Source organism: Protopterus annectens, chromosome 4.part0, assembly GCF_019279795.1.
Source record: "Protopterus annectens isolate FY-2018-M chromosome 4.part0, PAN1.0, whole genome shotgun sequence".
NCBI lineage: Eukaryota > Metazoa > Chordata > Ceratodontiformes > Protopteridae > Protopterus > Protopterus annectens.
Window position 1 is genome coordinate 754,981,686 of NC_056733.1, and position 14,101 is coordinate 754,995,786.

The following is a 14,101-nucleotide window of genomic DNA, read 5'->3' on the forward strand; positions in this document are numbered from 1 at the left end:
CCTACCTTCTCTGTTGACCTATTCAGTTTCACTCAAGTAATCACCTCACCCTCAAGAATCGACAAACATAGCAAGAGGCACTCACTACTAGACTGGATCCTTACCACCTCACCATCAAACATAAACACCTTTGGCTGTTTCCCAGGCAACATCAGTGACCATCTCCCCACATTTATCACAAGACAAACTAATCACACTCCCAAACATACAGTATTAAACAAGTACATGGGAAGTACAGGGAAGTAAATACTGTGGGAAGAAATATCCAGGGAATTATTATGGCTAGGTTTGTATAGGCCCTAGGTCGATAGCCTAGTAATAACCTATGAACCTACATAGACCCTCATCTTTTAACAAAGATACCTTTATAAACTACCTTTCCCAATATAACTGCAATACTCTAAAAAACCTACCACTAGAAGATGCTGTTAACCATTTCAGTAACACATTCCTTAGCATACTAAATGCTTTAGCTTCTATAAGAACAAAAAGAGCCTAAAGCAACCCTGCTCTATGGACCAACAACTAAACAGCTCATGCTAAATAGCGACAAAGCCTGAAAGGCATGGAATAAAGACAGAAGACTACAAAAGTGGCAATTTTTAGGCAACTTAGAAATAGAAATAAGCAGCAGGTCAGACTAGACAAAACTGCATTCTTTCACTCACTTCAAACCTCCACCCCATCTTCTACCACAAAAAGTGACACAGACCCCATAGACATCCAATTAAACACACATTTTATTCAATCTGTCCCCTCTCTACTAAAATATAATCCACCCTCCCAGCTCTCTATCTCCACCAGTAATACTAACAATATCCCTTTTCGTTTGACTGACTATCCACCTCAGCTATCAAAAATTACCTTCAAAAACTGAAAATCAGTGCACTAGCCGGTGACGAACTCCAAATACCTATGTATCCAAATAACCCAAATACCTTAAGTTAGCTGCAGATGTCCTGGCATACCCCATCTCAATACTCTTAAATACATCTGTCACAGAAAACTATGTACCCACTATCTGGAAAAAATCACATATTATACCACTTCACAAAGGTGGATCAACCACAATCATATCCAACTGCCCTATTCTGATTCTCTCTGCTCTGTCCAAAATCTTAGAAAGATGCATATACTCCAAACTCCTAACCTATCTCATAAACAACAAACTACTCCACCCCACACACCATGGCTTTTGACACAACAGCAGCTCTGCTTAGTTTCTCAGAAACCTTAAATGCCAACAGAAACAATGGTAACCTAATATCCTCCCTCTTTCTGGATTTGTCAGAAGCATTTTACACTGTATCCCACCAACTTCTAATCAATGAGCTATCTTCCTTATCACTGTCTCATTCAGTTCTTACTTGGTTCTGTACCTCCCTCTTCAACAGACAGCAAGCCATAAAATGGAATCAGGATCTATCCCCCTTCCTCCCTGTTTTTGTTGGTGTACTACAAGGGTCACTTCTAGGCCCAGTACTTTTTTTAATATTTTCAAACAACCTGCACAAAACCAGCAAACCTGCCACCTTATTACAGTATGCCAACAATATGCCAACAATGCCACCATCATCTGCCTCAAACCTTCATCTACTTCAGCAAATGACTCAAGACGCCTTCACTTCTATAGAATAATGTCTAAAGGCCCATCAGCTAAACTTAAATACAAAAAAAGAATACTTTTCACATCCAGATCTCTTTCAACACCCAGTACACCCTATAATATTACCTCAGCAAACACCACCACCAAAAAAGCTGTAACAAATACCAAACTACTAGGAGTCATAATAGACAATTACCTAACAGTTGACCTGCATATCACCCAGGCCATCAAGAAAACTCACCAAAACTTGGACCTCTTCTACCAAAACAAGCCCTGCCTCACAGACTCTGAAAGAAAATCCTTAGCATCATCTTACCTTTTCCCACCCTTCTCTATGCATCTTTACTGACCAATGTTCATGGTAACCTACTAAATAAATTAGAGACATGCTTTAAAAAATAGACAAGTTTGCAGCTAATGCATCCTACCATACACACCACTGTTTAACACTAAAGAAGCTGAACTGCCTAGAACTACCTAATCACCTTACGTTCATTCAGTTCAAATTGCCCACAAAATAATACACAAACTACCCAATGCACTTCACTATACAGCATTTTCAACCACTACTTCTCACCACCTTGCCGTCTCTCAGGTAATCAGATCCTACTAATTACTTCCAAATCCTGTAATACAGCTGGAGACTCACTATACTCATCATACGTCACCAGGCAGTGGAACCCCCTGCCTGTCCCACTAAAACAGGACAGTTGTGCATTTAGCTTTAAATACAAACTAAATCAGCACCTAAACTCCCCCTGGCTCTGTTCTTGTTCACACCCTGACTTTCTCTGTCTCTGTCAGATCTCTAGACTATCACCAACTCCTAACTCTCCAGCTCTCCTATTTTATCCTGTAAATAATGTAATAACTATGTACAGCTTTTCATTACGCCTATGTAAATGAAATTTGTATATTCATACATATGTAAATGCAACCTGTTTGTTATTGTATAACACTCCTACAGAAATAAAATTGTATTAACCACTGTCTTGATTGTATTACCCACGGCATAATTCTAAAACCCCATTTCTAATGTTAAGAAACTGAAATTTTTTTTTCTGTAAAATTTGCATGTTTTGTAACTTTAATGGAACTTTTCTTCCTGGGCCTTCACTGCAAATGGGCCTGAATGCCCAGTCAAACTATCCTGGTAAACAAAAGGCAATAAATAAATAAATAAATTCATCATACAATATTTTATACGGCCTACTAATTATCCCTTTTTTAACATCAGCTTCTGTCATAGATTCAACTAAAAACTCTCCCAGTGCAGGTCTTTTATTTAGGATCCCCTTATTCCTTTCTCTTTGCGTATACTCTGATATCAATTATTGACAGGGAAGGCAGTATCTAGCCTGCAGTCCAAATATATTCTTGGCCACTTCCCATTCTACCATTTTTTTGAAGCATCTCTTCTTGAGCAGTCTCATACTTAGCCAGACTTTTCTTCATTTCAGCCTCTGATTTTTGCAGTTTTATCAGCACATCTGAACATCTGTTTAAACCTTTTCCCATTTTTCCATCCTTTTGTTATCTGAGTTGATATACTCTTTCAGTGTTTTATTTATTTTAATCAGCTCTGAGAACATTTGACTTATTTTTCCCTCTAGATTACTGGAAGTTATATCTTGCACCAAAGCTGGATCTTGAACTGCTTTTCGCTGAGCAGCTGCAGGACTCTTCCCAGTCAGTATTTTCTCCTCACCTTTGTGGTTGATTTTCTTTCAGATTCACTACATTTTTTTCTTTGCTGGCATCCATGCAATGCACTTACTAGCCAGTAACTAAAATTTACTCCAAAAGAGAAATTTGCTGGCTCTCTTTTCTGAGTTTCTGTTTTCATACTGGGTGAGCTGAAATTAAGCTGTTAGTCAGTGTGCAGCCATCTTGGAAGTCCTACTCCTTGGACACCAGTAATCTTAAATCTGCTGCTAAATCTGCTGCTCAGTTTTCCTGTTTCTGCATGAACAAAAACATTGACCCCTACACAGTCAATGTTGTGCAAATCCTCCAGTACTTCTCAGACTTCTTTGATAAAGGTCTTGTCTGTCCTTCTGTCAAAATCCACCTGACTGCAGCCAGCTCCTTTGGCATAGAGGGATAAAGCCCTGGCTATAACCCAAGTGATGGATACCTATCAAATAATCGAACAGATAAATTGTTGAACATCATATGGTCAAAATCATATCATTGACAATTCAGTCCATGGAAACAAACTCAAAATAAGGACAACACTCACATATACTAAAAAAAAAAACTGCTTTTGCAGGCGGGCAAGCCCCCCCCGCATCCCTCACACCCCCTGCTAATTATATATACCAACTCTGAGATTGCACTACAGTTGGGAAAAGGGCATATTTCCCGATCTCAGTCCAGAACAGTTCGACCGAATGAACTGTCAATGATATGGATTTGACAATATGATGTTTGACAGTTTGTCCATTCAATTTTTGATAGATATCCCCCAGGTGACTCATGTTTGATTAACAGCATTAGTGCTGTAAAGAGGACTTTACAAGGTTTTCTACAAAGATATTGTGTAATTAAAGAATACCTTTTCTTTTATCCCCAAGGTGGTCTTGAAACTAGCTGTTAATGACCCTGTCCAGCTAACAGTGTTCCAAACTAACTATTAGAGCAAAGAGGATAACACACATATACAGATATCAGAAATATATGTAACTTAAAACATATCCTTTATTTCTGTTCATTTAGTTTATGATTTAGACCTTTTGTTGTTTTAGTTGTGAAACACAAGGGTTGTTGTATGTATCAAGTTGTAAGTGGTATGTGAGGCAGACAAAAAGGAGAGTTAAAATTAGAATTATGGAACATTTGAGGGACATTAGAAATCAGACTAGAAATAATCCAGTGGTAGTTCACTTTTTGGACAACCTCCATGGAAAAGACACAGAATTATTTTTAATATCTTGGCAAAGCTCTTTTTACCTAGAGGAGGAGATGCTGAGACCAGTATGTTTGATATGGAAAAGAGAATGATATAAATATATGGCACTTTATATCCAAAAGGTGTATTTATGATATTCATATATGAAATGTATTTGAAGTGATGTAGTTAATATATGGCACATATGAAAGTATAATGAACTGAAAGGTATTTGATAATTAAGTAATTTAAAAAAGTGAAAAATTAATTTTGCACTATTTAAAAGGAGAAGTCTACTGAATGATGTCAGATACTGTGAAGGTGAATCAGGACAGTTCAAGTTTCTCACAAATAGATGTTGGACACAGAAGGATTCCTGATTATGGTGAAACAGTTGTCTGCCTAGAGAACCAAATTATGGAGCAGTTAGCATCTAGTATTTTGTTTCAGTCACTACCAAAGGCAGCAAGCACATTTCAGTCTTTGGAACCAGTGTTTAGTATTTCGTTCCTCCAAACCCTTTGATAGCAAAATGTCTTCAAAAGATGAAAAGAAAAATGGCAAATTGAATTATTTTTGTAACATGTTAATTGTTAGCACTTGAGATATATCAGCATTGCATAAATTGCTCAGTTCCTACCTTCCCTTAAACCTCACCCCCCCTCCAAAAATTATTCTGCATGTATTCTCCTCACATTGTCCATTTTTGCTAGGTAATTTACACCAACCCTTTCCTAAAGACTCCACTTCCAGTTCTTTTCTCTCTTACAATATTCACTACTTCAGTTACTGTTGGTTTAGACTTTGATTTCCATTTTCTAGTAATTGCTTTTTTTGACAGCCTCCAGAATTAAAATTAACAAGAGCTAATTATATATAGGCAATTCAGATCCTCTATACCAACTCAAAAATAATTTCATTAGTTATTCCCATTTGCTCACCCAATATTTCTGACAGAGAACTCTCTAGGGAATTTTTAAAATCTGTCAACTCAACACACTCCCAAAACATATGTTTCCAGTTACCTCTTTCTTTCCCATCAAACCTCCAGCACTTGGCATCTTCCTGAGGAAAAAAGTATTTGTTGTCTGCTTGGGGTGTAAAATACCTACGCTAAAACTTCCAAGCAAAAATCCTAGATCTTCTAGAGTTTGTTGCATATTTGGGAGCAATATGTATGTCCTATCATTGTTTTCTTGTGAATTGTTTATCCGGTCTCTCTTCCCAAGCTTTTCTAATCTCTTTTGATTGATTCCAATAGTTGTTATGCATTATTTTACATGCCCTACTCATTATCCATTTTTAATAGTGGGTTCTGTTCTAGATGCAGTTAAAAACTCTACCAGAGTAGGTCTTTCACTTAGGATTCCTCAATCCCTTTATCTTTGTCTGTACTCTGATATCAGTCCCTGAAGGCAGTCTCTAGCCTGCAGTCCAAATGTCTTTTGGGCCTCTTCCCATTCTATTTCCTTTCCTTCTTATGCTATTTGCTCCCAGTATTTTGGTTCCTTTGCCAGTATTTTCCAGTAAATTCCAGCCTCCATTGCTTATTATCTCCACCCCTAATTGCAGTTATCCCTATTGGCAGAAATTCCTTTCTCCATTTTTTGCGTTGGCTTAGTTCTGTGAATACTTTTTGTTAATTTATAAAACCCTTCAACTCTTTATTAATTGCTGTCCACAGCTTCTTCTCTGGTTGGTAAAAATATGCCCAACCTGTATATAAAATTAATGGGACTAAAAACATTTTCATTGCTTGTATCTTGCTAGCTATATCCATAAACACATGCTACCAGTTTCTCAGTTTTTGTATTATCTTTTGTTTAGGCTCTTCACAAATCTCTGTAGCTGCCATAACAGAATCCTTTTTAACCTATACTCCTAAATACTTTGTTTGATCATGTCCCCAGAAATATGAGTATTGCTGAACCAATTCATGTGTGGGTACATAGTTTACACCTATAGCCTTTGCGTTGTCTTCATTAATTTTATATCCCGAAAAAACCTGAAACCATCTCAGAATGTTCAAGAACACGAGATGTCCTTTTCTGGTTTTATCAAGTGCAAAATAATATTGTCTCCAAATAAAGACAACTTTTCTTGATTATCAAACCAATTATATCCTTGATTTTCTGAGTCCCTTATTTTCTTTGTCGATGTCTCTAAATACAACACAAATGAAAAGGGGAAGGTGACACCCCTGCCTGGTTCCTCTGTTCAGACACAGCTTATCAGAGAGGAACACTCTCATTTTAATTTTTGCCTGCAGTCCCTCATATATCCCCCTAATTAACTTTATTATTGTCTCAAGGAATGCAAATGTTTCCATTGCCTTACTCATAAAATCCCAGCTTACTGCTGAATGCCTTCTCTGCATCAAGACCCACAAGTAACAGCAGTATTTTTTTACATTTTACTTCCCTCTGGATCATTATTGTTCTATTAATGTTGTCAATTGTTTGCCTCCCCTTCACAAAACCACTTTGATCTATATCTATCAATTTTGGTAACACATTTGCCATTCCTTTAGCTATCATAGACATAAACAATTTATAATCATGGTTTAAAATTGAAATATGCCTATATGAAGCTAGGTCTGATAGGTCTTTACTGTCTTTAGGTATTACAACCACCACAGCTGTCTTCCAGGATGTTGATGTTTCCCCTCCTTTTAAAAAAACTGTTAAAATCTTCAGATCTTTATCACTTTCTTCGCACCTAGCTTTCAAACTCTCAAAGGAATACCATCTATTCCTGGAGTCTTTCATGCAGATTGAGTATACATCACCTTTTTTATCTCATCTCCTCCTATCTTAATTGTTAATTGTTGAGCCTCATCTACTACTAACCTTGGCATACTTAAGTCTTCTATAAATATTTGCATTTGCGACTTTTCTTGATTTCCACATTCCCCTGCTTTATAGAAATTTCCATAAAATTTCCAAAATATCTCTAATCCCTCTATAGGATCTCTTGTTATTTTTTTTTTGTTATAGGTTTCCTAAGTTTGGTAACAACTCTTTCTACTTTCTGTTGCCTAAGTCATTGTGCTAAGAGTTTTTGTACTCTAGAGTTATTACTAAAAATGTTGTTTAACAAAAGTCTTTCTAAACTCAAGCATATTTTCCACACACTCCTTTATTTTCTCTTTATCACTCTGCAGTTGTGCCTCTTTTTGTTCTGTGAATTCATCTTATTCTGCAATACTTCAACATTTGTCAGTCCCTCTAAACCATTATTGTTACTTTTTAACCATATCTCGTTTTCGTTTATTTCTACCCTAATTTTAAACTACACTTTTATTTTCTCACACTCACTACCTGTAACGTTTGAAGACATTTCTATCTTCACTAACAACTCTTGAATAATTTCCACTACCCATACCTTAAATTCTTTTCTTTTTAACAGGTAGATGAGGAAGTGCCAGTGTCTCATTTGTACTACCTAACCCTGAATTTTTATCTTAGCTGTGTCAAGTTAGGCAGGGGGCCCCCAGACATTTCCAATCTACGTATCACCCTGTCACTGCCACCATTCCTAATCAGCATTTTACTTCATGCTGTGGAGTTTTAGGAGTAATACGCACAGACTGAACTGTATCTAAGATTCTCTGTCATTAACATAGACCTGTGAACCACACCATGTTGTCCCACCTCATACAGGGAATTTCACAGTGACTGACATTTAGTTGCATTGATGTTAGATCACAATAACCCTATGTACAAGTTTGGCTTTAGGTGGAATGGTTAGGAATAGGGCTCCATGGTGCCTCCCCAATGTCTACCTTTTCACCTCCTCCCCCACATATAATCATCATCTTTTCTCATATTTTGCTCTATTTTTCAGCTTTTTACAGAAGCCATGGCTTTCAAGATGCTCTGAAGTACATTTTAGAGATTTTCTTAAACATCCTTTTAATTCATGATGATCTAAACAGAAATATGACTAAGGAAAGAAATTCATTGTCACTGTTTAATTTTATTTTTCCTTGTATCCTTTCAACACAACCTAACTGGCAAACATAGTACAGTAATAACTCTTGTAGGAAATAGTTTCATAGTTATGTACTATGCTAATGACCACTAGGGCCTTTATAAGCCTAGTTGTGCAACCCAACCCAACTGTGTCCCTATGTATTATGAGTGTTTATTAGAAGGGGTATGTTAGTTAGGAAGTTTGTAGAGGTTATGTAGTGGGGTATGCTAGACAGAGGTAGACAGTAATGCCAAGTCTATCAGAGACATGGAGGCCAGACTCAGGGTGGATTTCCAATTTCTCATCCATTGGTTAAGTTTACACTTAAATAAGGTTAGGGATGGACTCTGCGTCACATGGATGGGGAACCTGTTCCAGAGTATGCAGATCCTCTGAGACACGTATGTATCTCATCAACATGTCTTATTTATGTCACAACCAAAACTGAAATCCTTGTATCTAGTGGCTCTGATGCTGTTAATTTTGCAGATGTGCAAAAGGTCCATCAGAGCTGGATCCAAGGATACTTTGTATGCCAGGCATAGATCACCTCTGAGCAAACTGTTGGAGACAGAGTATAGAGATAGGGCTTTTGGGTGATCTGCATAAGACAATGTGTTTATACCCTGGATTCTCTTGGTAAAGAACATTTGTGGATGTTCTAACTGTTGCATATGTCTAGCCAGGTACATGCCAAAAGGGCCATTATACTCAATGATGTATCTGATAAGGACCAAATAAAGTGATGCTATGACTTCCTTGGACCTGGATGCCATGCTCTTACTTATAAGATGGGTAACCTGGAATTATTTTCTTATTACCTTGGCCACATGTTGTTCAAAGTCCAGATTACTTTCTACATATGTCTTACTTTAACCTGGGTGGCAGTTTTCCCAAAAGACACTACAATGCATTTCTTGGCATTAAGTTTTAATCCATGAGTTTGGCACCAGTCATTTTTCTGTGTTAGACCCGCTTGTAAAATGTGTGTGACATGGAAGGACTGATAGCTCCCAATTTGTAGTCATCTAAAAACTTGGTCAGCCTGTAGCTGATTTAAGCAGGGGGTCTTGGGAAACAGCAGACTCCCAGAAACCATGGGGTTATGGATCTCTAAGGTACAGTTTAGAGCATTTCCTAACCATTTGATCCTGTGATGTCCTGGACAGAAATCATTAATAAGAAAATGAATTCAGTCTTATTTTTTTTTTATTCAAGGAAGAAATTATTTGTATCCAAGGCTTAATGTTCAAACCTGACAAAACAGTCACAGCTCCCATGAAACTCAGAAGACAAATGTTTGAAAGGCTACATAAATCCTATCTAGGAATACTGCATGTCTTCCTACCCCGGCCCACCCCAAATAAAGTTACTATCTGTTCATCCCTCTGGTGTTAGATTGGGATTAAAGCAAAGGAACAAATAGCCACAGTCATCTATTTCAAGTGACTGCCAGCATACATATACATAGCATGCCCCTTACCCCCTACCCCCAACAGGCAACCCCTTGTACATGTGCCTGATGTTTGATTGTGAGTAAATTGAAAAAAAAAATAATGATCACAGTAATAAAATCCAACATATTGCTCCTAGACTGTACACTGTCCCTATACATGCTATAGTGACATTCTTTGCACACTTGCACACCTCTGAAGTCTGTGAGGGAAGTAAAAGAAATAATGACCACATTGTCTCCAGACCCAATGGAAGCTATATTGACCTCTTGTACACACATCTGTGGTTTGATCATGAGGAAAATTAAAGACATAATGACCAGGCCATAGGCAGCCCCCTGTGCATCTTGAGCAAGGCTGGTTTTAGAATGGGTGGATTTGAGAGAAGAGTTCACCAGTAAGTCCGTGTTAAAATCCATTTATACAGTTTGGAATGTGACTGCCACCAAATAGTAGGAGCAGTAAAGGTCTGGATGTTCTGTGATGTATTTTATGCCTTATTTTTGGAAGATAATTACTTACTAACTGCATTTTTTTACAGCTACCAAGAAGTGTTATGCATGTGCCTGGCATTATTTGATGGGTTCACTCATCAAAATTGGTGATGTTTTTTACAAACACATACATACTCTGTCCCTGACAAACCAGGTCTATTACAAGGTGCACAAACACACACAAACATGCTGCTTTCTTACCTTCAGAGAAATTGGAGCAATGCCAGTTCACCTACAGTGTGTCTTTGGGTTGCTGGAGGAAACTACAGTACTTGGGTAAACCCATATAGAAACAGGGAGGGCATGCAGATTTAGACAGAAAAAGCCTCAACCAAGAACTCAGCCAGAGAAAAGCACTAGGAAATGGCAAAGCTACTTACCATGACACCATGGCAATAAGCAGCTTCACACACGCACACACACACACACACACACACACACACACACACACACACACACACACACACACATGCATCCTTCTTCTGCCAAGCAACCACAGATAACCACCTAGCATGTGCAAGTTCTACATTTGTGATGATAAGTGAAAGAAATTTGGTCAGCTTTTTATTGTTAAATACACTGTACCCCCCCCACACACACACACACACACACACACACACACACACACAAAAGCATAATGACACTGCTGATAATGCTTGTCATACAAAGTGAAGTAAATTATGGGCAGCTTGTTACTCTTACAGTATACCCCCCCACACACAGTCTCTGTCACATACACAAGCCATAACTATACCAGTTTTACACTGATTACAGCAAATAGCAATACAATGTATAATAATAGTACGGTTTACCTTTAAAATGTTGAGATGCACCTCTGCGACTGTCAGATGTGTGAAAGGCTGTTTGCAAAAGTTCATATTAGCGAACTATAAATTGAACTACAGTGGGGATTGGGACATGTACCCCTTCCCTCACTGTAGTGAGAACTCAGAGTTAGTATATAAAATTAGCAGGGGGTGTGGGGGTGCAGGAGGGCTTGTCCCCCTGCATAACGGTCTTAGGAGACATCCGGAAATGACAGGTGCTTCATACAAAGTTGCCATTCTCGGAGTGTCAACTTTCTTTGAGTAGCAGATTTGCTCTTTTAAGGATTCAATGGTGCAGTTTCCGCCATTATGAGTCAGGTACATGAACACTGCAACATTTTAAAGGTAAACCTACTAGTGCTGCCTCACCAGATCAGTAACTGTTGTTTAGCAGTTATCAAACAGCAGGGGTAAGCCACATTTATTCACCTCAATGAGGAGGAATGCATACATGTCACTGTGCCTGATTTCACAGAATATCCCTGATATTGCCAAAGATATTTGCCCTCTCCCTTGTAAAATTTTTGATTTGCTGGTAAATCACTCAGGATTATAAGCAGTCAATAATGCCAAACATTAGAGTTTTAAACTTATTGCTCAGAAAATGCACGTTGCAAAACATGTTATGCTAGTAACTTTTTAAATGAATTAGAGTAATATTTAAAAAAGTGTTTCTGATTTTGAGCCTTTATTTTTCCATTATTTTTGGCTTTGCCCAGAATTCTTAAGCAAAGAAGTTGAGCATTATAATATCTGGTGTCCAGAACTTATTTATAAAACTCCTTGAAAGAGATAAGCATCCTTGAAAATCAGGAATGTATGCTCTTCTTAAAATCTCAGGTAAGAACTGAGATCAGTCACTCTGAGCTGCCAGTCTCTAGCTCTTAACCTGCTCATGTTCATTGACTGATTATTGACTTTATCCTAACAGGGTCATATTGCAACCCTGTTTAGGATAAAACATGTAATGAGAGGATGAATGATCTTTTTTTCTCCTCATCTTCCTCAATCAGTGGCAGCTTTTGTGAGGCCCCCACACAGTCAAGGATGATCAGGAGACTCCTCTGTAGCCATGGGTATTGCTGGTGACTAACACCATCTTTGATGTTAATTTTACTGGAGAGAATGCCCATCAGTAGGATTTAACTTAGTCAAAGGCACTATATCAGTGGTAAACCATTTAATGAAATTATGATGCCTGCTACTTGGTAAAACACTGTTACTACAGCCAGAGATTTTTTAAAAGTTAAAAGGAGAAGTGGTGCCAGTCCTTAGGTTTCTTCATCCTATGAGTTATTACTACTCATTTAGTTTATTATATACACAAGATTGCAGCACAAGTTTGTGCTATTTTGACAAGCTAATTTGCTGTGGTTGGGGACCCCCCAGGCCAGGGGGCCTGCAGTGACTACTGGGTTCTCTGGTGCCTAAAGACGGTTATGTTGGTAAGTGATCTGAAATAGTTATTGGATGTGTGTTGAATATTTCAGTTAAATGCCCATGTTCCTGTGAAATATAATTTCTGTCTAGTATAGCCAAGTTATTGTATCTTGGGGAATAATATGTAAATTCTGAGTTCCTACTACTGAATTCATGTCTTCCATACCAAATGCTTTTATACATTTCTTCAGAAATCTACCCTCTTTTGTTACATTTTTCCTCTAGATCCCCAGATACATCCTCACTATTGCAAATCAAGTTCCAGTTCCCACCTATAAGTAATATTCCATGCTGAAAGCTCAGTTTTTCTCCAAATAATGTCATAAGATCCATAATAACAGTTTGATATGGAATATAATACATGCCAGCGTAATCCTCTTCTCTTGTCAGTAGCTCCTTATTACTACAGATCGACCATTACTATTTTGTCTTCTTTTATCAGTATTGTAGTTCCTATAGCAATTAGTATAAGTACTCCACTTTACCTTTGTCCCTGATATTCTGCTCAATATCCATCTTGAATTCCTTTCTTTATCAAATTTACATGCTCACTTCTTTCCAAATGTATCTGCTATAGCATTAATATTTGCACTCTACATTTATTGATATAATTCAATACTCTTACCTTTTTGTCTATACCTGTGAGGCCATTCATATTACAGAAATAATATGTTTAGTGTAGCCATTATGATAAGAAGTTATTATTCCCACCTATTTTATATGACAGCTTTTTGAATGTCTATTTCCAGCTTCAAAACACACAAAACTATGTACATCTTTAAATAGTGATGTTTAACCCTCCTGGTTGGAACAGTTGTCCCAAATTGACAGCTGCATCCACAAGCATTAATTAACATACAATTAAGATTATTCATTCTAAGCCGCATGTTACAGCCTATGCTCCTACTTGCACTAATTCCTGTCTGTTCTTGTCTTATATTTATTCCTTTGGCTATCTATGCCACATGTTACAGCCTGTGCTACTATTTGCACTAATTGCTGTCGGTTCTTGTCTTATAGTTATTCCTCTGGCTATCTTTAAATAAAACTAAACTATACACTGTTCTAGTAAATACATTAAAATATTAAGTTATTAGAAAAGATGCTATCTCTTTTTCACTTTCAGTAATTTCAAAGCTGATATTTTACTGAGCTGCTTGCCCTTGTACCTTTTAATTTTACATTTCTCTCAACAAACAATGTCTGGGCCTCATGAGTTATTGCTTTCACCTTTAGTCAGTTTGTTTCCATGTAAACAAAATCAAAATGTAGAGCTGGCCTTAGCTGTAATTTTCTCAACTGGCACTGCACATTTATTTGCTTTAAGAAAACTATTCATTACATTGTGAACACTTATTTAAAAAAAAACTCACCTGCTTACATAAAAATTGTCATTAGATTAAGACAAGGGAATT